Source organism: Vombatus ursinus, unplaced genomic scaffold (genome assembly GCF_900497805.2).
Source record: "Vombatus ursinus unplaced genomic scaffold, bare-nosed wombat genome assembly UNPS02014909.1, whole genome shotgun sequence".
NCBI classification, from domain to species: Eukaryota; Metazoa; Chordata; class Mammalia; order Diprotodontia; family Vombatidae; genus Vombatus; species Vombatus ursinus.
Window position 1 is genome coordinate 9,345,655 of NW_020954687.1, and position 22,596 is coordinate 9,368,250.

At 35.2% G+C, this 22,596-nt stretch overlaps 1 pseudogene; it reads right to left on the reverse strand.

The window, feature by feature from the left end:
- Positions 1-17,759, reverse strand: part of LOC114029070 — a 36,003-nt pseudogene extending 18,244 nt beyond the window's left edge.
- Between the last annotated feature and the right edge of the window lie 4,837 nt (positions 17,760-22,596).

Below are 22,596 nucleotides of genomic sequence, written 5' to 3' on the forward strand. Positions count from 1 at the left end.
TCAGCTGACACTGATAGCAACTCTATTGTCCAGAAGAAGTTCTAGGTTGTCATTTCAGAGTGGAAAGGAGAGCTTCTTTTCTATCACAAGGGAGCAGGGGCCCTGTTCATAGTAGCTAGGTGAAGAGGAACACTAGTGCTTGGAACTGGAAGAGAGCAGGGTATCTGAATGTGCATGGTTATATCTATTCATTTGCTTATTCATTAAATTGAATGTGTACTAATGACATTTTATAACCTTTATGGATATTGTGATTAACAAAAACATACTATATGGTGCCTATACCAAATATCTTACATTTTGTTATGGCAACAATATAGACACACAAGCAAATCAGTTTACAACATTAGTATAGGGTAGTTTTGAATTCCAGAATAAAGAATTTGGATTTTAGCCTATAGATAATATAAAGTCCATGGAAGATTTTGAATAAGAGCAAAAGATAAAGGCAGTGTGGTGCAATTGGAAAACACACCAAAATTAAATACAGTGGAACTTGGTCTAGATCCTGATATATGTCTATATACTATTTTTGAAAGTTTAATAACCTAGTGTGGCATTAGGTAATGCAGAGATTTTGTTTTTATCATTTATTTGGCTGCACTGTACAGGATAAATGGAAAAAGAGAAACAGGAGGGAAGAGGAGGAGATAGGCCTATTTCATGACTTAAGCAATGAAACGATAAGGTTCTATCTTTGGATAATAGTAGTGGGGAAAGAAAGAAAAGGGTAGGTGCAAGAAACATCAGTATGGAGAAATCAATAGGGAGATGATTTATACCCTTTCAGGTATAAATCTTATGATCCTATGAAACATATATTAACATGGCCTCAACAATAGCTTAAGATACAATTTCAGCAATTTTAGTTTCCAAGGAGATAAAACTGCTGGCCAAGACAATCTCAGGGTATGGGAAATCATCTGATTCTCCTCTCTTTTTTTTTCCTACTAGGCTTCATTTTGAAGGTAGCAGTAATATTTCTGAAGTGACTAAGTTCACCTTCTAAGCTGCTGCTATCTTTGGTATGTTTATTTTTCTTCATGTAGTTTGCTTCCTTTTACATTAGTGTTCTATTTTTCTTTCATTTTCGACGTTTAAAAATAGGCATGAATCTAGGAATATGATAATCAACATTTTTTCAGTTTCATCTTATAATCACTGGTGATGCTGGGAAATTGCCATAGATGAGGGTTTTTTCCTACTCTATTTCATTCACAAAGGTGATGAAAGGGGGAAAATACTTTAAAGAATGGTGATTTTGTTCAGTTGGTTGTGGCCAACAGATTTATTTTACATTTGTCTGTTGAAATCTGGTCCAGTGAGAATCAACTCTAAATCTCTTCAGTCCTTTGGAATTTTCAAACCAGCCCAAAGGAGAAAACAAACAAATGAAAAAAGCAGTTGGTAAATTTTTGTGTTTTACTATTGATTTTCTAAGGCCTGTTTAAAAATAAAGGCCATTTTTTTTTCTTTTTAAAGGCTATAAGGAAGGAAATTTTTGTCATATGCTATTTTAACAGATGCAATGAAAGTCTTTACATACTATATCACTCTAGATGGAAATCTCAATATGTATATATTTGCATTATTAGCAACAAAACCATATGGTATGTTCAAAAACAGTGTATCTATTTACCTAAGGGAATCTGATTTTAATGCAAAAAAGCCATCACTATTATAATTTCTGTCATTTTATTTTTTATTATTTTTAGGATTCTTAATACTGAAATGTTTAATTTTTCCATCTTGGATGATCATTTTCCATTTGAATTAATATGAAACTATTAAAAAGAAATCAATCATTGTCCACTGATCAGTTGTCCTCCCACTACAATAAAGAAAAAATCATCATACATTTATATACTATGTAATATCACAAATCTCTAAAGATGATCACTTTTTAATTTCTTTATCTTACTTTATATATGTTAGTATAATATCACAAGAGATGTCTTTAATTGCCTTTTTCAAAAATAAGCACCAATCATCAGAAATACTAATCTTGTTGACCCTGCAAATGAAATCTCCAGTGGATTGTTAAAAAAAATGTGGCTTAATGAAGTTCCATTTATAATGATCTTAGGATATGGGAAATTGATCATAGGTAATATGGAGGTGGGGAGGGTAAAAGAAGAGAAAAAAAGTTTACACTTTTAGATCTGAAAATGAGGACAAAATTGATGGGACATCATAGTTTGGTCAATTTAGTATATTTGGTTGTGCAGAGGTAGCAGATGGCAATTTTAGGAGTTAAAAAAATGATTAATGTAACAAACTTCCACAATTATTTCAATAACCCGACATATGAGTTAAATCTTTAAAAGTACAGATGAACATTATATTAAACCACTCACTCAACATTAAAACCAGCAGTTACATCAATGATTTTTTTTATTTTTTATTTCATTAAATATTTCCCAATTTCATATAAAACATTAAAAAAAACCTTTTTTTAAAAATTTTGAGTTTCAAATCATCTGTCTTTTTTGGGGCCTTCTTTACTCCATAAGAAGGCAAGCAATATGATTTGGATTACACACATGAGGTGATGCAGAACATTTCCAGATTAGCAGCTTTGTAAAGGAAAATACAAACAAAACAAAACAATAAAATAGGAAGTAAAAAAAAAAAGAGTATGCTTCAATCTGCATTAGAGTTCATCTCTCTGGAGAAGGATGGCTTTTTTCAGGGATTCTTTGGAATTGTCTTGATCAAAGTAGGTAAGTCTTTCAGAGCTGATCATCCTTACATTATTGCTGTTACTGTTTGCAATATTCTCCTTTTTCCACTCACTTCACTTTTCTTGAGTTCATATTAGACTGCCCAGGTTTTTCTCAATGCATCCAGTTCCTCATTTCTTGCAGCACAAGTATATTCCATTACAATCATATATCACAATTTTTTTTCAGCCTTTGCCCAATTAATAGGCATCTCCCCAATTTCCAACTCTTAACACAAAAAGAACTGCTAAAATATTTTATACAAATAAATCTTTTTCCCTTTTCTTTGATTTCTTTGGGATACAGACCTGGTAGTGATATTGTTGTGTCAAACAGTATGCACAGTTTTATAGTCCTTTGGATATAGTTCCTTATTGCTTAACAGAATGGTTAAATCACTTCACAACTCCACCAACAATGCATTGTTGTTTTTCTGTGATTTTGAATTGTGTATAACTCTTTATGTCCTCATTTGGAATAGTATTGCTGGGTCAAAGGGGATTTACAGTTTTATAACTCTTTGGGAATAATTCCAAATTGTTCTCCAGAATGGTTGAACTAGACAATAATTTCACCAACAGTGTACTAGTGTCCAAGTTTTTTCCCTATTTCCTCCAATATTTGGCATTTTCCTTTTCTGTCACATTAGCCAATCTATCTCGGAGTTGTTTTAATGTTCATTTCTCTAATCAGTGATGATTTAGAGCATTTTTCATGTGGTTATTGGTAGTTTTGATTTCTTCTTCAGAAAACTGACTGTTCATATCTTTTGACCATTTATCAACTGGGGAATGTCTCTTATTTTTATGAATTCAACTCGGTGCCCCATATGTTTGAGAAATGAGGCTTTATCAGAGAAACTTAGAGCTCAGTTGAGTGCTTCTCTAGTGTCATCTTCACTTGGCCCCTAGAAGTCCTTAAATGACATTATGAAGCTTTTGACATCATCTTTCCACTAAAGCCCTTTGCTTTGTTTTCATTGGACCCAAAGTTGATCATTATTCTTAGAGGCTGTACCAGTGGACTAAACTTTCCTCTGAATCTTATCAACCAGGAAACTATTTTTATATGGGAAAAGTAATGGAATCTATCTTGTATTCAAAGATAAGCCTGACTTTAAAGAAGTTCATTACCAGATGTTTGACCATAAGGTGATATTTTTTTTTGTCCTTATAATCTAAGTCAAGGATTCCTAAACTTTATGAGTGTGTGTGTGTGTGTGTGTGTGTGTGTGTGTGTGCGTGCGTGTTAAAGATACTTTTGGCAATCTGATTAAGCCTGTGGACTGCTTCTCAGAATTATGTTTGTTTCTCCCATTCATAATTTAAGGAAAATGTAAATTTTAGTTAGGGGTTAGTGAAAATAAAATAGTATTTTCCCAACTGAGTTCACAGACCCCTAGAAATATATCCTAGGAATCAGTGGATCCCAAGTTAAAGAGCTCTAAACTAAGTCCTAAAGATTTTTAAAATCCATGTTTCTATATGTATGTATCTATGTGAGTATGTACACACACACACACACACACACAGACACGTGTACACAGATATTTATTTATTTATTGAGGAAGTGGATTGACTGAATTCAACAACAAAACAATATTTTAATGGTTTAATATTTAATGCTTGATTAACTACATGTTTGTTTGGTTGCTCAAGTTCAGAAGTTTATCATTGCAGGGAGCTCTCAATATATAATTTGGTAACTCCCCTGAACCTTATAGTTGCAGAGAGTTGTTGAGGTACTGAGATGTACTGTGACCTGCACAGAATCCTGTAGATATTCTGTCAGAGATTAGTCTTGAATCTGGGTTTTCTTGACTACCAGAGCAACCAAATATCCATTATGTCATTATGCATCTCTGAAAATAATTGAATATAACCTTAAAAATTGATTGAATTCAAAATTTTCTTTCAAACTGATTTTCTGTATGTATAACCAGAAAAAAGACTTTTTTCCCCTGAGACCCCCAAAATCCCTTCTTCCAGTATGTCAAGTACATTTTTTCTAATTACACTTTTTCTAACATCAAAAAAAAAATCCTCTCTGTCTCTCTCTCTCTTTCTCTCTCTCTCTCTCTCCCCCTCTCTCCCTGTCTTTCTTGAGTAATAGGGAGGTTGTTTTCTTTCCATATAAAAATCAAATGCTATATATTTACCCCACATGAATTTTCCTTCTAACCATATTATTTTCTTAATGATGAAACCACATAGGGAGATGTTAATACTGTCAAGTTCACCCAAATTAGGCATTTAATTATTTAATGAAGTCATTGGTTATTTCACTGTGTCTGACCTTATATCTTTCTGCAGTATGGTTGGCATAGTAACAATAAAGGCTCAAAATTACTGGGCACTTAGAAATATATTTAAATCTGTTGGTTTTGTTTGCTATTGCTAGTCTCTATACCCACAAAAGCAGTTTGTGATGGAAAGTGATTTGAAACCTATATATTAAGTGGTGGAGATTTTTTTTAATATACCATAAATAAAATGAATATCTTTAATATAGTTGTTTTAATCATGCTATGTCGCCTTTTCTTCCTTAATGACTTTTTGAAACTTTGTTGAATTAGTAATATTGGTGTTGTGAGTTTTTCCTCAAATAAGGTACATCATATACCAAGTATGGCTTTTTATCCACTTTTTCCTTTAAGTTGTTCAGAGGGAGTCCAGTAATATGCTTAACACCTTTCTCTAGATCTCTTGACATTACTTGGATGTCAATAGCAGATGCAGACCCTCTATTACTCATTTCTAAACCTCAGTATATAAACTGGTACTTATTTTCTAGTCATTTATTGTGTGGATGATATCTTTTACTCCCATTTTCTCTGCTTTTTTGTTGGTAATATGCTGTGGCCTACTCATTCCCACCATGCTCCTTCTTATTGCCCTTGAGGTGACCTGCAACTTTTCAATCCTCAGACTATGATATTCCACAGTTTAACCACTAATCCTCATAAGAGTAGCCATGTTAAAGTAATTGACTTTTATTTAAGGGTGAAACTTAGGTTGGTTAAAAATACCATAAATCCAAAGAGACATCCAGTTTGCTCTCTTTCTTCTGCACATTTCTGGGTACAATTCACTAGTCATCAAAAGTGTCTGTCAAAGGTATAGTTACCAGTCGAGCAGCTATATGGACTATTTGTCAAAATGCATATCTTTGTCAATAGGTAGTGTTCATCCACTTTTTGTTTCCATGTGTACTTTTTTTTTTGGTGGGGAGGGTGTTAGATCTCAGTTAGGAGTCCCTTTCATATTTTTGAGCTTGACAGGATCAGCACAGTCTTATCCAGCAACAGAAATATTTGGAAGACACTTTATTCTTAGAGCAATTTCTCTCCTATTTGTACTATGTATTGGACATCCTTCATGAAAGTATAAATCATTTTGATATACCTGTACATCCTTATTTTGTGCCTTTCTTCTGAGCTCAATGTTCCTCTTATTATCATACCTTTTTTATACCCTTGCCATACTTTTGCCATTCTCCTTTGCTGTTATACTTTAAAAAAATATTTATTTTTAGTGTTCAACATTTGCTTTAAAAATATGTTAGTTTTTAGTTTTCAACCTACACTTTTGTAAGATTTTGAGTGTTAAATTTTCTCCCCCTCCTTCTGCTCCCCTCTCCCTAAGATGATGTGCCATCTGATATAGACTATACATATATAATTATATTAAACATATTTCCACATTAGTCATGTTGTGAAAGAAGAATCAGAACAAAAGAGGAAAACAATGAGAAAGAAAAAAAACCAACAGAAAGAGAAAACACTATGCTTTGATCTGCATTCAGACTCCATAGTTCTTTCTCTGGATGTGAATGGCATTTTCCATCATGAGCCTTTTGGAATTGTCTTAGATCATTGCATTGCTCAGAAGAGTTAAATCTAACAAAGTTGGTCATTGCACAATGTTGCTATTATTTTGTACAGTGTTCTCCTTGTTCTGCTCAATTCACTCAGCATCAGTTCATACAAGTCTTTCCAGGTTTTTCTGAAGTCCACCTGCTCACCATTTCTTATGGAACAATAACTATGGAACAATAGATAGTATTCCATTGCATTCATATACTGCAACTTGTTCACTTGATGCTATACTCTTTTTTAAAATTTTTTTTGGGTGAGGCAATCGGGGTTAAGTGACTTGCCCAGGGTCACAAAGCTAGAGTCATGTGTCTGAGACTGGATTTGAACTCAGGTCCTTCTGACTGCAAGTCCAGAGCTCTGTCCACTGTGCCACCTAGCCGCTTCTTGCTGCTGTACTCTTGACCAAGAAGCCTTAATACTGCAAGTTCTGCAATTTTTGACATGAAGGTTACACTTTTACAATTGGCAAATGCTTTCTTTGAACCACTGTACTCAGTTCTCCCCAACCAAGTATCATTTTGTACACATGCGCGTGCATGCACGCACACACACACACATGCACAGAGCTATTTTGTCACTGGATATCCTGCTTTCAGGTACATCCCTTTAAGCCCCTTTTCTTCTTATTTTTCAACTCTAGAAATATATATATATATGTATACATATATATATATATTAAAAGAACACTCATATCCTCTCATATGGCTCCCCTTCACTCACTATCCCAATGGCATTTCAGAACAAAATGCCCCTCTCTGGGCACTGCTTATATGGCTTACCAATTCTTTGACCAATCCTCTTTGATTTGGACTCTGTCCTGATCCTCCTCTATGACACTGGCAACACTTTTGGGGAGCAGAAAACTTTTTTATTTTGTGTCTGATTTGATCTTGAATTATAAGGTTGTCAAATAAATATATTTCTGTCAGTGTATCTTCTGAAATATTTCAACAGATACCTATAAAACACCTAATTGGAATTTTTAAAGAGGTGTTTCACATTACCAAATTAAATGCAATTTTAAAAAGGTAATAAGCAATAGTGAATGTTGTGGGATTTTGCATTCTCTACACCTATTGATTCTGCAATTATAAAGGTATAGAGGCTTAGAAGATAATTATTGACTTTAACCAGGGTAAAAGAAAGAAAAAAAATGGTAATGTCTTACCTTGTCTAAGGGATTGTAAGGAAGAAAAAAAAATAACTTTGCTATTTTCCAATCTAATGAACAAGGAATGGGAATAGCAAGATCACAAGATCTAAAGGCCATTGGAGGCCAGGCTTGTTGGGCTAGTCATGGAGAACAAACCTGTTAGGTGGTTAGAATGATTGTGAGTGTTCCTGGTTCAGCTCCTCAAGTAGCATGGTGGAGCCATATCATCTGAAGTATTTCCAAATCATCCTTCAAAACTTAATGAAATTGTGATGTTAAACTTCCCTCTAAAAATACAACCAATTAGTATATTTGAATGTCATTTTGTGATTGATTGTAAAATGCTTCTAAAGCCTGCACAATGCTTGTACTCAGTGTCCTCTGAAACAAGTAATGATTAAAAACATCATTTTGATGGACATAGATATTGATTTGATTGATTAATTTCATAAGCTGAAATTTGAACAGGAATCTCAATTGACAGCTTTTACCTCAGCCTCTATTTTCTTGGTAATTTTGCAATGGGAAATGAGGATTCTGAAAAAGCCTATTTAGAGGCATATTTTTCAGATTTCATCTTATTGTTTTTAAATTATCAAGGTGTGAAGATCTTTTTTAAGATGTGAAGTTATTTAACTAATCTTCTTTACTCTATTTATAAGCCTTAGTTCTGAATGACAGAAAGACCCCATGGGCAAAAGCCTGGGCATAGCTTTAAAGTTGAAGATGCCTGCCTAAAGTAGCTGCAGTCAGATTGGACATTCTTGATTACTTCAGTCCATTTGCTGAAACATCCAGAGTTGGTAAAAAAAAAAATTCAAGTGTGCCAAACTAAGAGATCAAGAAAGGGTCATGTTGTTCAATCTCATGAAAACCAGTCACTTAGGTGCTGAGATGCTGACCAGTGAGCATGTTGAAGTGTTTCTTGTTTTTTTTTCAGTCATTCTGTACCAATTTCAGACAGTTTTCTAAAAGAAAGTACAAGTCTGTGCTCAACCTAACCTCAGTCACATGTACTAACTGATGATAAGGAAACCTGGCTTTGATTTGGCTTCTTCAAGTCCTTTCTGAAACGATAACTAACTGTAAATTACTTAGGTCTTTAAAACTTATCCTGGCAAACATGAAATAGTAGTTAAGACTTTGCAATTTATTCATTTGGCTGGAAAACAGACCCCAAATATCCTAATGGCTTCTCTTTGTACAAGGGAAGATGAGGACATCTCAAATCCAATTGTAGGCTTTAAGTCACATCTCATTCCTTTGATTTAAGACAGTGCCTTGAAGGATTTATGAGTCCCTTTCCATATATAGGTCTAGGATTCTAAGATAAAGAAAAAAATGGGACAGTTGTTTATATAGCAGATGCTTAATGTGCCTGTTCACAGTGGCCATGAAAATAGAGAGCAACTAGAAACAGAAACTCAAGAATAGATCAGATGATGTAGGAATGTTATATAGGAAGGGCTGCAAGGGACTTTTCCTCCTTGCCTTGAACTACACCTCTAGCAAGTCATTCAAAAATGGAACTAAATCTCTAAGTAAGAATAAGACTTCCCAACCTCATTCTTTCCTTTGCTTTTCTAGCCTTAATATCTATTTTCTTTGATTTTGCTTGTGTGTGTGTTATCTCTTTTTGACACAGCCTCCCCAACCCTTTTTTTCTTTTAGTGAGGCAATTGGGGTTGAGTGAGTTGCCCAGGGTCACACAGCTAGTGAGTATCATGTGTCTGAGGCTGGATTTGAACTCAGGTCCTCCTGACTCCAGGGCTGGTGCTATATCCACTGTGCCATCTAGCTGCCCCACAGCCTCCCTTTTTCAATCTGCTTGCCCTTTTCTCTATGTGGAGAAAGTATGCAAATTGGCATATATTCTTGATTGTTAATTTTGGAAGAATGTATTCCAGTTGTTGTACCAGATGGAATGATGACCAGTGTATTCACATTGAACTTTTCCTTTTGAATATTTTAATTTCCAGTTTTGATTCAAGGAGCTCAGTGACACTTGCCTCTGAGCTCTTTCAACATTTACTCAGAAATTGTAAAAGCATGAACTTTTAAATCCTGATGAGAGAAGGGGTACATAACTCAAATGTTTCCATCAACCACAAATTGTTTACACTCCAAACAGGGAAGAGAGCTTGGGAATGCAAGCCTGCAGTCATGCATTTAAGAATGTTCTCTTCTGCATGTTCTCTTTTCCATAGAATCAATTTTATGACACTTTTCACTTGTGGGTCCCTTTAGTTTCTTGATTTGCAATGCAGAAAGTGTGAAGGATCTGAGAGAGAACTAGAAAAAAAATAAAAGAGTAGAAGTTTGAGTTTCAGGAAGAACATAATAGTAGTTGATAGTTTGATCTTTCCTTTGAAAATAGTACATTTGTTGATATCTATCTATTATTGAATAAAACATATTGGAATAGAGAGAAGAGGTGGAATAGAAAAGGAAGAACAATGTAACATTTGAATTCCAAATCACTAATAGAACTCTGTGGTCACAGGAATTCATTTTTAAAACAAACAAACAAACAAACAAACAAACAAACAAACAAACAATTGGCCTGAGTACAAGTACTGTTGCTGTATTGTCTTTCCAATAGTTCAAAACACTGGGGGAAAAAAGTTGATTTAACTCATATTGTCAAGAATAATCTCATTTCTTTATTTTCCCCACTAGACTATGTCAGAATTTGCCATGGAAGTTAATAATTTGTAAGGTTATAGTTCATGTCTATTTGTGATATAAGGGACTATTTTATATTTCTACGTTGTTCCCCAAGTTAGTTATTACTTACAATCACAGGTGTGATGATTAATGTTTAACAACATATTTTTGGGAAAAAATGTATACATGACACAATTTTAAATTTAATCTGCATTATTAACATTTTCCCCATCTTTTTTTTAAATCTAGAGATAAGCAATGGAACAATAAATCAAGTTTGATTTGTAGCATTTGCTGATTTCTGATCTATAAATGCTTTTATTGAAAATTCAAAAGTGAGCTAATTCAAGTAGGTTCCAGAACACCTCTGACTAGAGGCTCTGATTTAAGTCACTGAGAGTAGTATATGAGGGGGTTAAAAAGGGATGAAGAAACATACATGGAGTAGGAGAGAGTGAAAAATCAGCTGAGGCAGAAAAACCATCTTTGTAAGAGACATGTGAAGAAACCAGCAATAGGAAAAGACATTTTGACAAGAAGACTTAAAGTGTCAGTTCATTACTGGCAAGGTCATAGAAAAAAAAAAAGACAGGTTTTGAAGTTGCTTTGCAGCATAGCAAGAGAGATTTAACTGAATAATAAAGAATCTTAATGAATGAAGAGCTATCTAGGTTTCTGTAAATTGGGCAGAAAAAAGCAGGCTGATAAATTTTATAGTTTTCTGGCTTAAAGGGCAATACTAACTATATTTAGAGTATAACCCTTTCTAAAACTCCTTCTAAGGGTGATTATAAGGGTTAAAAGAGTTAATAAAAGTTTCATTGGTATAATAAAAAAGAATTTCCCCAGAGTAGTAAGAATCAGTAACAGTTATTCCTGAATGGATCAATGACAGCAAACCCTGGAATCCAGAATTTTCAGTTCCTCCAAACATATGAGTTTCCCTTGATAATGTGTTCTCTCTGTGTGTACCCATCTTACATCCATTTGTGGGAAAGTGTAACCTAGTTTTCTATGTGGATTTTGATGTATTTATTACTCCTATACTCACTTTAACATGTGAGTACCTGTGATATTAGTTTTATTTATTTTGCTTTATTGTTAAATAAACAGCTATGTTTAAGAGTTAAATGTGTCATCATTGTTACTGACTGGTTTTGCATAAATAGAAGCACATTGGAGGTGTCTAGAGAGCTAAAGTATTAAGTTGTTTATGTCATTTTCAGTCATGTCTGACTCTCTATGACCTCATTTTGGGATTTTCTTGGCAAAGTTACTGAAGTGATTTGTCATTTCCCCCTCCAGCTTATTTTACAGATGAGGAAACTAAGGCAAACAGAGTTAAGTAACTTGCCCAGGCTCACACATCTAATAAGTGTCTGAGACTGAATTTGCACTCAGGTCTTCTTGACTCTCAGCCTGGTGTACCACTATACAACCTAGCTGTCTCAAAGTGGTAAGTAGGAGGAATGTATCACTCCACAATATGGTGAATCTTATGACCCTGAAGAAAGTTTGAGTATAACCTTGTGGTGATGGTATTTTTTTTCCCAGAATCTAGGTCTGCTAGAAGGAAGGTAGTTTGGAGTGAATGAGATAGCTCAGATATTAGGTATCTATAAGCTCTTTGTGAGAAATGAGAAGACCCACAATGTAGGTGGTCACTCCATTTATGCTTTATACTAGCAAAACTGTAGAGGTAGATTAAAGATAATTTCTACAGATCTGTCAACATACTGCTTATATAAACTTGCCTTGAATTGTGTTCTGTGCCAGTTGGGACTTGTATGTTTTAGGAGCTCAGTCTTTCTATGATATATTATTATTTTTTGTTTACAAAGTATTTTTCCATAGGTCACCTCACTCCATGTGTCAAGAAGTCTTTTGCTTTGCACAGATTGTTATTATCTTGAGAGGTATTAAGGAGAAGTGAAAAACCCCTGGATCTGGAATCAGGAGCATCCTGAAATCAAATACCACTTCCAGTGTATATTAAATGTGTGCCTATAAGCCAGTCAGCTAAACTCTCTGATCCTCAGTTTCTGCATCTTTAAATAGGGATAATATTACCTCATTTGTTTCAAGGTCTATTACATGAATCAAATGAGATAGTAACTATACCATGCTTATTATAAAATTGACCAACATGTTGTTCCACTACAGGTTTCCTTTCATTAGAAGCCACAATTTGCTCTCTGCTTTTGGAGATTCTTTGAGAATTTTTTAAGGGTACAACTTCATTATCTATCATTTGTCAGCCCCAGGAAAAGAAGTAAAATACATGAATCAATAAACAGAACAATATATTTGTTGCTATACATCTCTCTTTTGCTAAGATTGAGGGCTCTATTATGCATAAAAAAATTAGCTAAAAACAAAGCTTTTTACTCTGTCTTGGGAATTTCCTTCTTTTGGGTACTGCCTTGAACCTTATTTGTGCTTAGTGGATATTAGAGATACAAAGCAGATTCTGACCCTGCTCAAGTGAGACAAATATTAACATACATGTTTCTCAGAAACTGAAGAGTCACTGGAGCATTTGAGGAAAACTGCAAGGTCATGTGATAGTAGAGGAGTGAAAAACAATGCAATGGACATTTTTCTGCTTTTTTTTTTTTGCATCTTCCCAGATATTAAACAAGTAGATCCTTGGGCCCTGTATAAATTGTAAGACACTTGAATCTGCTCATGCATTAGTAGTTCAGTAACTAGGAATTCTACCATGAAGGGCAAATTAAGGCAAGCAAAGGTGAATAGATGGGGAAAGGGTCTAAGGTAAGAAGGACATAGTAGTCTTTGGGTAGTAGAGGTAGATTGGAGATAGAGGTCATGGGAGGAGAGGAGGTTGAGGAAATGAGAGGTCTGGGTGTTTCAAGATTGCCTCTCATTGCCAGGGGATGTGGTAGAGGATAATGTGGGACCAGTACTGAACTTACTGGGGAACAAGAAAACTGGCCTCTGAGTCCAGTGATGAAAGCAATAACATCTGGATGGGAGGGAGAGAATCTTATTGTCCCCTAGAACTATCCTTGCCTCATTTCTATCCTGTCTTTCTTGTCTCAATACTATACTGGCCTTCTTGTCTCACTTTCACATATATCTATACTCCTTGTGTTCCCTGAATCCTACATTAAACATATTCCATTAATTCTATATTTACCTTTGTTAATATAGTCAATTAATAAGCATTTATTAAGTACTTACTATAAGTCAGGTACTGTGGCAAGTACAAAAGATATAAGGGGGTGGGGATAAGAAGAAAAAGTCCTTGCCTTCACAGAATATACATTCTAATGGGGAAAACAATATGTAATTAAGGTATATACAGTCATCTCTGAAAGGGGAAGACATTAGAAGCTGAGGGAGAGAAATCGGAAAGGAATACACCTGCAGAAGGTAGGATTTGAGTTGAGTGTAAAAAGAAGCCAGGGAAACTATGAGGCACAAGTGAGGGGGCAGAGTATTCCATACAGGGAAAAATTCTAGTGCAAAAGTACTGAGATTAGAGATGGGGTGTCATGTTTGAGAAACAACAAGTGAGCCAGTGTAGATAGATTCCAGGGTGCTCAAATGAAAGAAAGTTTAAGAAGGTCACAAAGGAAGGAAGGGGGCATGGCATTAAGAGCTTGAAAAGCCAAACAGAAAACTTTATTTCATCCTGGGGGTAACAGGGAGCCATGGGGCCCACTGAGCAGGGGAATGATATGGTTAAATCTACATTGTAGAAACAAACAAACAAAAAACACATCACTTTGGCATCTGACTGGTAGATGAATTAGCAGAATGAGAAATCTGATGCAGGAAGACTAGTTAAAAGGTTGTTATAATAATGTAGTAGGCTAGATGCTATAGAGGCCTGGATTAGGGTTATGGCTATAGGAGTGGAGAAAAGGGAAAAAGAGAGATGTTGTGAAGATAGGAAAGACAAATTCTGTGATATATTGGTCATATGGAGGAACTTAGGAAGGAAGGGAAGCTAGGTGGAGCAGTGGAAAATACACCAGCCCTGGAATCAGAAAGACCTGAGTTCAATCTGGTCTTAGATACTTACTAGCTGTGTGATCCTGAGCAAGTCACTTAACCCTGTTTGCCTCAGTTTCCTCATCTGTAAAATGAGCTGAAGAAGGAAATGGCAAACCACTCCTGTATCTTTGCCAAGAAAATCCCAAACGAGGTCATTGAGAGTTAGACATGACAAAAATAACACAGTAACAGGAAGAAAAGAAACAAGGAACCACGAAGAAGGAAAGAACGACTGAAGGAAGGAAGGAAGGAAGAAAATAAGCATTTATCAAGAAGCTTAATATGTGCTACACACTGCTATAAGTGCTAAGGATACAAATACATGTAAAAAGAGAAGCCATGCCCTCAAGGAGCTTATATTCTTATAAAAGACAACACACAAAAGAGAAAAAAAAAATAGAGGGAGTGAGGAGACTGAAATTACCCTGGGCTGGGACTGGTTTTCAAACATGGAAGCTAGGAACATGGTTATGAAGGGAATAAAGGAAGGCCTGGCCCCCTTCACAAAATGGGGACTTTAGGAGGATCCCACAAATGGAAAAGACAGCAGCTCTTACAAGGAAGTGGGGATGGTCCGTGTTGTAAAGGCAACAGAGACAGATGGAAGTTCCAGGGCAAGGAGATACGAGCTGCTAAGGAAAGTTCCAGGTTGGAGATAGTGTATGTGGAACCTGATGAGGTCAGACAATGGGATTCATGACAAATCCTGAGGGATACTCATCGTTAGAGGGTATGACTTAAATAAGAATCAGAAATGAAGAAAACACAGTATTGATCTTTTTCTTTTAATCATTCTTAAAACAATATCACATACTGCCTTACATTGTAGTTGATTCTGTAGGAGTGGAAATGATTTGCTAAGTGACACAGCATAGTTTCTTTCCCTGGAGATCTTTGAAGTAAAAGCAATGCTTCTCTTAATGGAACAATTTAGACTGAGAATTTATTTCATGCAAAAGGATCCTTTATAGCCTAGGGATTCTAGAATTTTTAATTAACTATTCATTCTAATCTTAATCGGGCTTGTTCGAAGCATTTATAGTTTGGTGGGACCTGCTAGGGCAGTGGTATAAAACTCAAATACAAACAGGAATCACTAAACCATACATAAGGATCCCTGAGGACCACTTATTAACTTAGTTTTAAAATGTAACACTATGTTTTCTTGTATTTTTATTTATTTTGTTAAATATTTTCAATCTGTCTGGAGTTATACAATGTTGTCCACTTGTATGATACCTTTGTGTTAAAATATGTACTGTACTGATAAAACCTTTGAAAGCTCAGGATCACCTCTTTCCCGGGTAGAATAGGTAGATGAGAATAATTTGTTCCAATGGCCATGAAGGTGACTAAAGCAGGCAGTGTGGAGCACTTAGAATTTGGTCAAACATTGAAGATACCAAGGTCATCTACTGCATCCCAAGGCATCACCATTCATCTTGATTTTTGTCTTGCCACTGGACTTCAATGACTCAGGAAGAGAAAGTGAGGCTGATAACTGCGCAATTCTGCTTCACTTAAATCCAATTTACCTACAAGTCTAGAAATCTCTCATGATGTCATTGGTACTCCTTGAAAAAGAAGGACAAACAACATTTCCTTTTTTCAGTGACAATAGCTACCAAAGATCTTCCAGTAAGTTTGAAGAGAGATTAGGATCAAATTTGATATGTAGAGTGCCAACAAAATCAAAAACCTTTGAAGCATTTATACACATATTCACCTATTCTTTCAAATAAGACTAGTATTATATCCCATTATTTATTAGAATGGATATATGTTTTTATTCTCATATTCTAATGCCTTAGTGATGAGAAAAATTTTAAGCATTCTGAATAATTAAAAATAAAAGGAAACAGACACATGAAAGGAGATTCTAATCAACTCTACAACAGGAGAATGCAGCCTCTTCTTAATGAATGTGTTCTTGATTATTTGCTCAAGAGACAGTGATAATGAGTCATTGATTCTCCTCTATGCTCTATCACAATGAGTAATAGAACTAGTCAGTCCTCTATCAAATTAAATTTCTTTTATGGTAATAAAGGATTGAGATTCTTTATGTCAGATTCTGTAAAAAAAATTGTAACCAACAACTGTCTGCCAAGTATGTGATTATTAATCCATTTTCATTAACCAAAAAGATATTTATTGAGTATCTACTATGCAAAAGGCCTTGTTCTTCCTTATATTCCAGTAGGGAAGATGATGGGCACAAGAACAGCTAGAGTACAAGGCAGCCAATGATAGGTGATTTGAAGCTAGGATCATTAAAAATGTCCAAGTCCTAACTAGAACCCAGTTATTCTTTATAGCTACATAATATTGGGCAAGTCAATATACTGGGATATTTTCCTCATCTCACAATTGAATGAGTTAAACTCATTCTAAGCCTCATGGACTAAGGTCCATCCATAAATTTCACAAACATTTATTCTTATAAAACTAGACAGTCTTTTTTTTTTTAAAGGCAATTGGGTTTAAGTGACTTGCCCAGAGTCATACAGTTAGTAAGTGTTATGTGTGTGAGGCCACATTTGAACTCAGGTCCTCCTGACTCCAGGGCCGGTGCTCTATCCACTGTGCCACCTAGCTGCCCCCAGTCTTTTCCTTATAACCCAAATATTATAAATTTTCTTACATATATTGTTCCATAAAAGTATGGGAAGAGTTGAGACACAAACTGATAATGCCTTACACACAATAAGCTGAAATTTATATAGAACTTTTTTTTCCAGTTTACAAAATATTTTCCTTTCAACTGCCCTCTGAAATAGGTAGTGTATTAGTTGTGAGTGGGTAGATGACAAATACATTGGGTTCCATCTATAACACCTAAGTTAGCCCTTTCATCTTCTGGTAGTGGTGGATTAAAGATAAAGACCTAGAGGGGAATACTGGTAACTTTAGGTTGTCTTATTTGTGGTCAATCTACACAGCCACAGACAGAATAACCATATATGTTCCATATGCAATTAATAACTAGTATCTTTAGTTCTACCTAAAGAAAATTCCTTCTTTCAAAGTCCTACTTTTTCCTCTTTTAGAGAGTTATTGCACAGTCTTATCTCTGAAAAAAAAGCACTAGAGAAAGTCATATTTAGATTTAATCTCCCATAGAATTCTAATTTACAGTGTTAAGTGACTGGATTCCTTTTCTTTGTATTGTGAGTCTTTGTGGGATATATGGAGTGTTCCAAGAAGATTAACCTCTGTGGTGTGAGGGCTTGCTAAGCCTTTTTCAGGACTGCTCATCTACCTTTAGTGTCTACCTGTCACTCACTGTGTCTCCAAAAAGCTGCAGCATGTGCATCAACCATATCCCAGTAAACCATCTCAACAGACAGGCTAAGCAAGGTTGAGGATAATCTATGGGTCCTCAGTGAGTTAAGGAGGTGTCTAACCTAATCATGTGAAGACTCCCCTCAGTAGCATGCAAAGGATGAGAACCAATTGTTCTCAAAGCCAAGAAGGCAGCTGAAGCCAGCACTGTGGAGTGCTTAGAGGTTGGTCAGAGATGGAAGGCATCAAGGTCATCCACTACATTCCTCTACTGTCAGTCATCCTGACTTTTTGTCTTGCCACTAGACTTTGATGACTGTGGAAGAGAGAGTGAGGCTGATGACTTTGTGCATCTCTGCCTCACTTAAATCAAATTCATACATAAGTCATCACTCTGTAATGTTATTGGTCCTCTTCAAAAATGAAGGACAAACTACAACATGGAGTCTTTGTATATCCTTCTGGGATCATATCTTGAGTTGGTATTTTGTATCTCTGATAGATTGGCATCCTTTTGAATGTCCTTCTCTCTTTGAATGAATCTAAGAGAAACCAAACCAATGTGTAGCAAAGTCCTAAAGTGCGAGATTTATCAGAGGTTCGTAGCCACTAAGGAGAGTGGATTACAGCTAGTCTATAGATTTGTGTCTGAGTGTATGTTCTATGGAGAGCAAAATGAAACTGAGGCAAACTGAGGCATAACTTCTTTTCAGGGATGGGGAGGGTGATGGCAAGAACAATTTATTAGCAGTGATGTGTATAGCTGTTAAAGTGGGTCACTCTGGCTACTCAGTAAAGCCAGAGATACAGATGGTATAGAAAAACATTTTTATTGAGACATAGGAAAAGAGGGTGTTGGGTTTGTTGAGGATACTTAGAATTGATTGCTCCTGGGGAAAGTGGGTTGGCCTTCATGTTTAGCTAATAATGCCCCCCCCATGGCAATTATAGAATGTTAATTGCTTTAGGGTGCTCAATTGCTTCTGATAAACTTAGAATATCAGAACCACCCAAACCAGAACCACCAGATTAATCATCCCCTTGGGGAAGATCAAATCACCCCTAGTTTTTCACAAGAGATAAGGGCAGAGAAAATATCTTTTGGGGAGGGACTCAGTCTAAACTGGTTTCTATTTAAGGTAAACAAAACAGAGTTCCTAGGTAAAACTGGTTAGCAAGTAAATGTCTTGGTAGTTAGGAACATGAGCTATAGCACCACACCTTTAAACTTATCCAGACTAGGATAGACTACATTTTTGATTAAGATGAGTTCTGGATGATACTGAAAATTCTAAAAATCAGTGTAGCATAAATATTAATTATATTATAAAATCAATATAATAAGGACAGCTAGGTGGCACAGTGGATAGAGCAGTAGTCATGGAATCAGGAAGACCTGAGTTTAAATCCAGCCTCACACGCATAACACTCGCTAGCTGTGTGACTCTGGACAAGTCACTTAACCCCAATTGCCTCACCAAAAAAAAATCAATACAATAGAAATCAGAGTTATTTAAAAAAAGTCTTTCACAGTTCTAAACCCATGTCTTTGTGTATAGCAGCAAAGGGAGTAATTGTATGAGATAAAATATTAATGATATGGATGATAACTAGGAAATATTTGAAAACAGTAGGCAGGATCAGATGTACAGATAATGAAGGAGATTTAGACAATTACTTAAGATGTAGCTAAGACCAAAGAGATTAGATAAGGCAAAGAGAAACATACATATGTCATAAGCTTAAATAGGTAAGAAGTCATACTATGGAAAACAGAAAAACTAGAAACTAATCAAAAAAGCAGGATTGAGAACTTGGAACAATAAGGCAAATAGAGTTGGTAAACAAAGTGAAATCTGTGACCTCAGAGATTCTAGAATTAGTAATCAAATTAACCTAGAGCATAATAAAATGCCATGGTTTATTTAGAACCACAAAAGTGAAACTACTGAATACATTTTCAGTATTCACTAGTTTCACTTACAAAAAAATTTTGTTTTTACTTCCATGAATATCCTGCTTATAACAAAACCACTAGTTAGTGGATTTCTAAAAACAAGTGTTTGGAAGTCTTTAAGTAATATCTGGACAATGACTTGTCAAGTATACATCTCCAACTACCTATTGGACACCTCAAAATGGATGTCCTAAAGGAATATTAAACTCAAGATGTCCAAAACTAAATTAATTTTTTCCCTCTAAACCTTCAATTGATTGATTAGTTATAGAGGGGATCACCATCTTCCCAGGTCTCTAGGCTCTCAACTTTGATTCTTCACTATCTCTTACTGCCTCACACCCCTGATATCTGATGTATGGCTAAGGCCTGTCAATTTTGTCTTTGTAACATCTCTCAAATATATCCCCTTCTTTCCTCTGATGCCGGCACTACTCTAGAGCAGGTCTTCACCTCTTCTCTCTGTAATTACAGTAGATTGATAGCTGGACTCCTGCCACAAGTCTTTCTCCACTTTTCATTCATCTGTCAAAGTGATCTTCCTAAAGCACAGCTCTGACCATGTGTCACAATCACACACAGACTCAGATACATAGACATACACACAGACAGACAGACAGACGGACAGACACACACACACACACACACACACACACCACTCTATAAATTCCAGAGGCTCCCTATCAACATCAGGATAAAACATAAAATTTTCAGTTTGGAGTTCAAAACTCTCCATAAACTGCCTCCTTCCTACCTCACCAATCATCTTATATTTTACACCATGTACTCTGTGATCTATTATCATTGTCCTCCTTTCTGTTTCATGCACAATTCCATCTTCCAAGTCTGGACATTTCTACTGGCTGTCCCCCATGCCTAGAATGCTTTTCTTCTTCATCTCTTCCTCTTGGCTTCTCTGACTTCTTTCAATTTACAGCTAAATCTCATCTTCTACAGTAATATTTCCTCAAACACCTTTAATTTTAGATCCTTTTGTTGATTATTTTAAATTTAACCTCTATATAGTTTGGGCATGAATAATTGTTTGCATGCCATCTCCCCTATTAGACTGTGAACTCCTTGAGAACAGGGACTCTTTTTATCTTTCCTTGTATCTCCAGGGCTTAGTACAGTATCTGGCACATGGCAAACACTTAAAAAATGTTTATAGACTGACTAAATGAATTCTTTTTCACTTTTATTTTTATCTAGATACCCACTATGTCTATTGCAATTCTCAAATTTAGTGAAATGTCATGAGATCATTGTGTGTTGTGTGACAAGGAGTGACTCACTTTTTCTACACAAATTTTACCATGTGTTTAAACAGTGTCTTCCAAATCACTTTAGGGACAATGTACAAAAGAAAAAGACAATATTACTAATATGCTGTTTTCATTTTTAAATCTAGGACTATGAGTATTCAATGGAAAATTGCTGAATAACTCATTTGAGTGTCATGGTAGAATATATTTGACTTTTATTCTTTGAGTAGCTCAGACTTTCATTATATTTTGTTAGAACAGAACATTAAATTTAATGTAACAAACATTTTATGTATGCTATGAATATTTATCTGAGAAAGCTTAGCTACTGAGTACATCAGAGTATTTTTAAAGTTGTTCTGATTTTCTTTGACTATTAATACAGTAGAACAAAGCTTAGAGATTAAACTGCCCCAGGAAGACAATATATACCCTCCTCTGGGCCAGGTACTTTCTGCCGTATTATAAAGAAAGAGGAAAAACTTAATGAAATTTGATACAAAACAATGAGTTAGAGTATATTGCTTTCATTTGATAAAAGGACAGGTGTAAGTGTGAATAAGCTAAGAATAAAGAACAGTCAGTTTAATAATTCATATTCATTCTGAAGCTTATTCAAGAATAGAGATAGCTAAGTTGAGCATGCAGGGGGAAAATAGCACATTTTTTGTTGATGGAGGACATAGGCTAAGTGACCATTTGGTGGAAAAAGCAAGGAAGTAGGCCAAGAGCTTTGCTGCAATTTCATTTGTAAGTAGCCTTAGAATTCAAAATGGAAAATCCCATAGACCAGAATAAATTAAAAATTACTATTTCTTTGTTGATTTTAAATGTAATTGAAACCTAAACTGAGAGTGAAAAGAAATTTCTGAAAATAAAAGATTTTTTTTTCAGAAATACAGCTAAATCACTTTAGTTACTGGTGGAAAGCAGAACTAATATCTGCCTTATAGACAAACTATGTGTTATACTCCTTTCACCATTTGTAGATAAGATTTGACCTGTGGTATACATCTCAATATGGGAAGCCAAGAATATCATAGTCTATTAAAGTTTGTAACTCACTTGCAAGCAGGGAAACTAGTAAGCAAAATAAAGAATTAAGGTAATTATCTGTATAATTAAAGTAGAAAAGTCACTATTCCCTCAATTATTTGGATATCTCATGCAAAAGGATTCTTTTGGCCTGAATTATCCAAATAATTGGCTTAATTTTCCACTTCACTTTGCCTATGAGTGACTAATGCTAGATTGCAGCCAGAATTGAAAATGTCAATTTCTTTTTGTAATGGACAGGAACTCTGTCAAAGTAAGGAAGGATGACTAATTTTTTTTATATCAATATGAATTGTGGTGAGAGGAGTCAAGTTTTTTCCTCCAAACCATACCCGATCATTTTGTACCAACAAACGTACTTTTAATTTGAAACCTAAATAATAAACTAGATACTTTGGATGAATAACTTTTAAAGACTTTATTTCTACTTTTTCGATATTTGACCTTGCTAAGAAATGTGTCTGGATAGACAATTACCTGGGACCTTAATTATCTGGTATTCCTTCCTACATTGAAGTAATAAGTGAAATAAATGGCTCATGAAATTCAACAAGTATTGATTGAACACCTCTCCTTTGCCAGAAACTGTG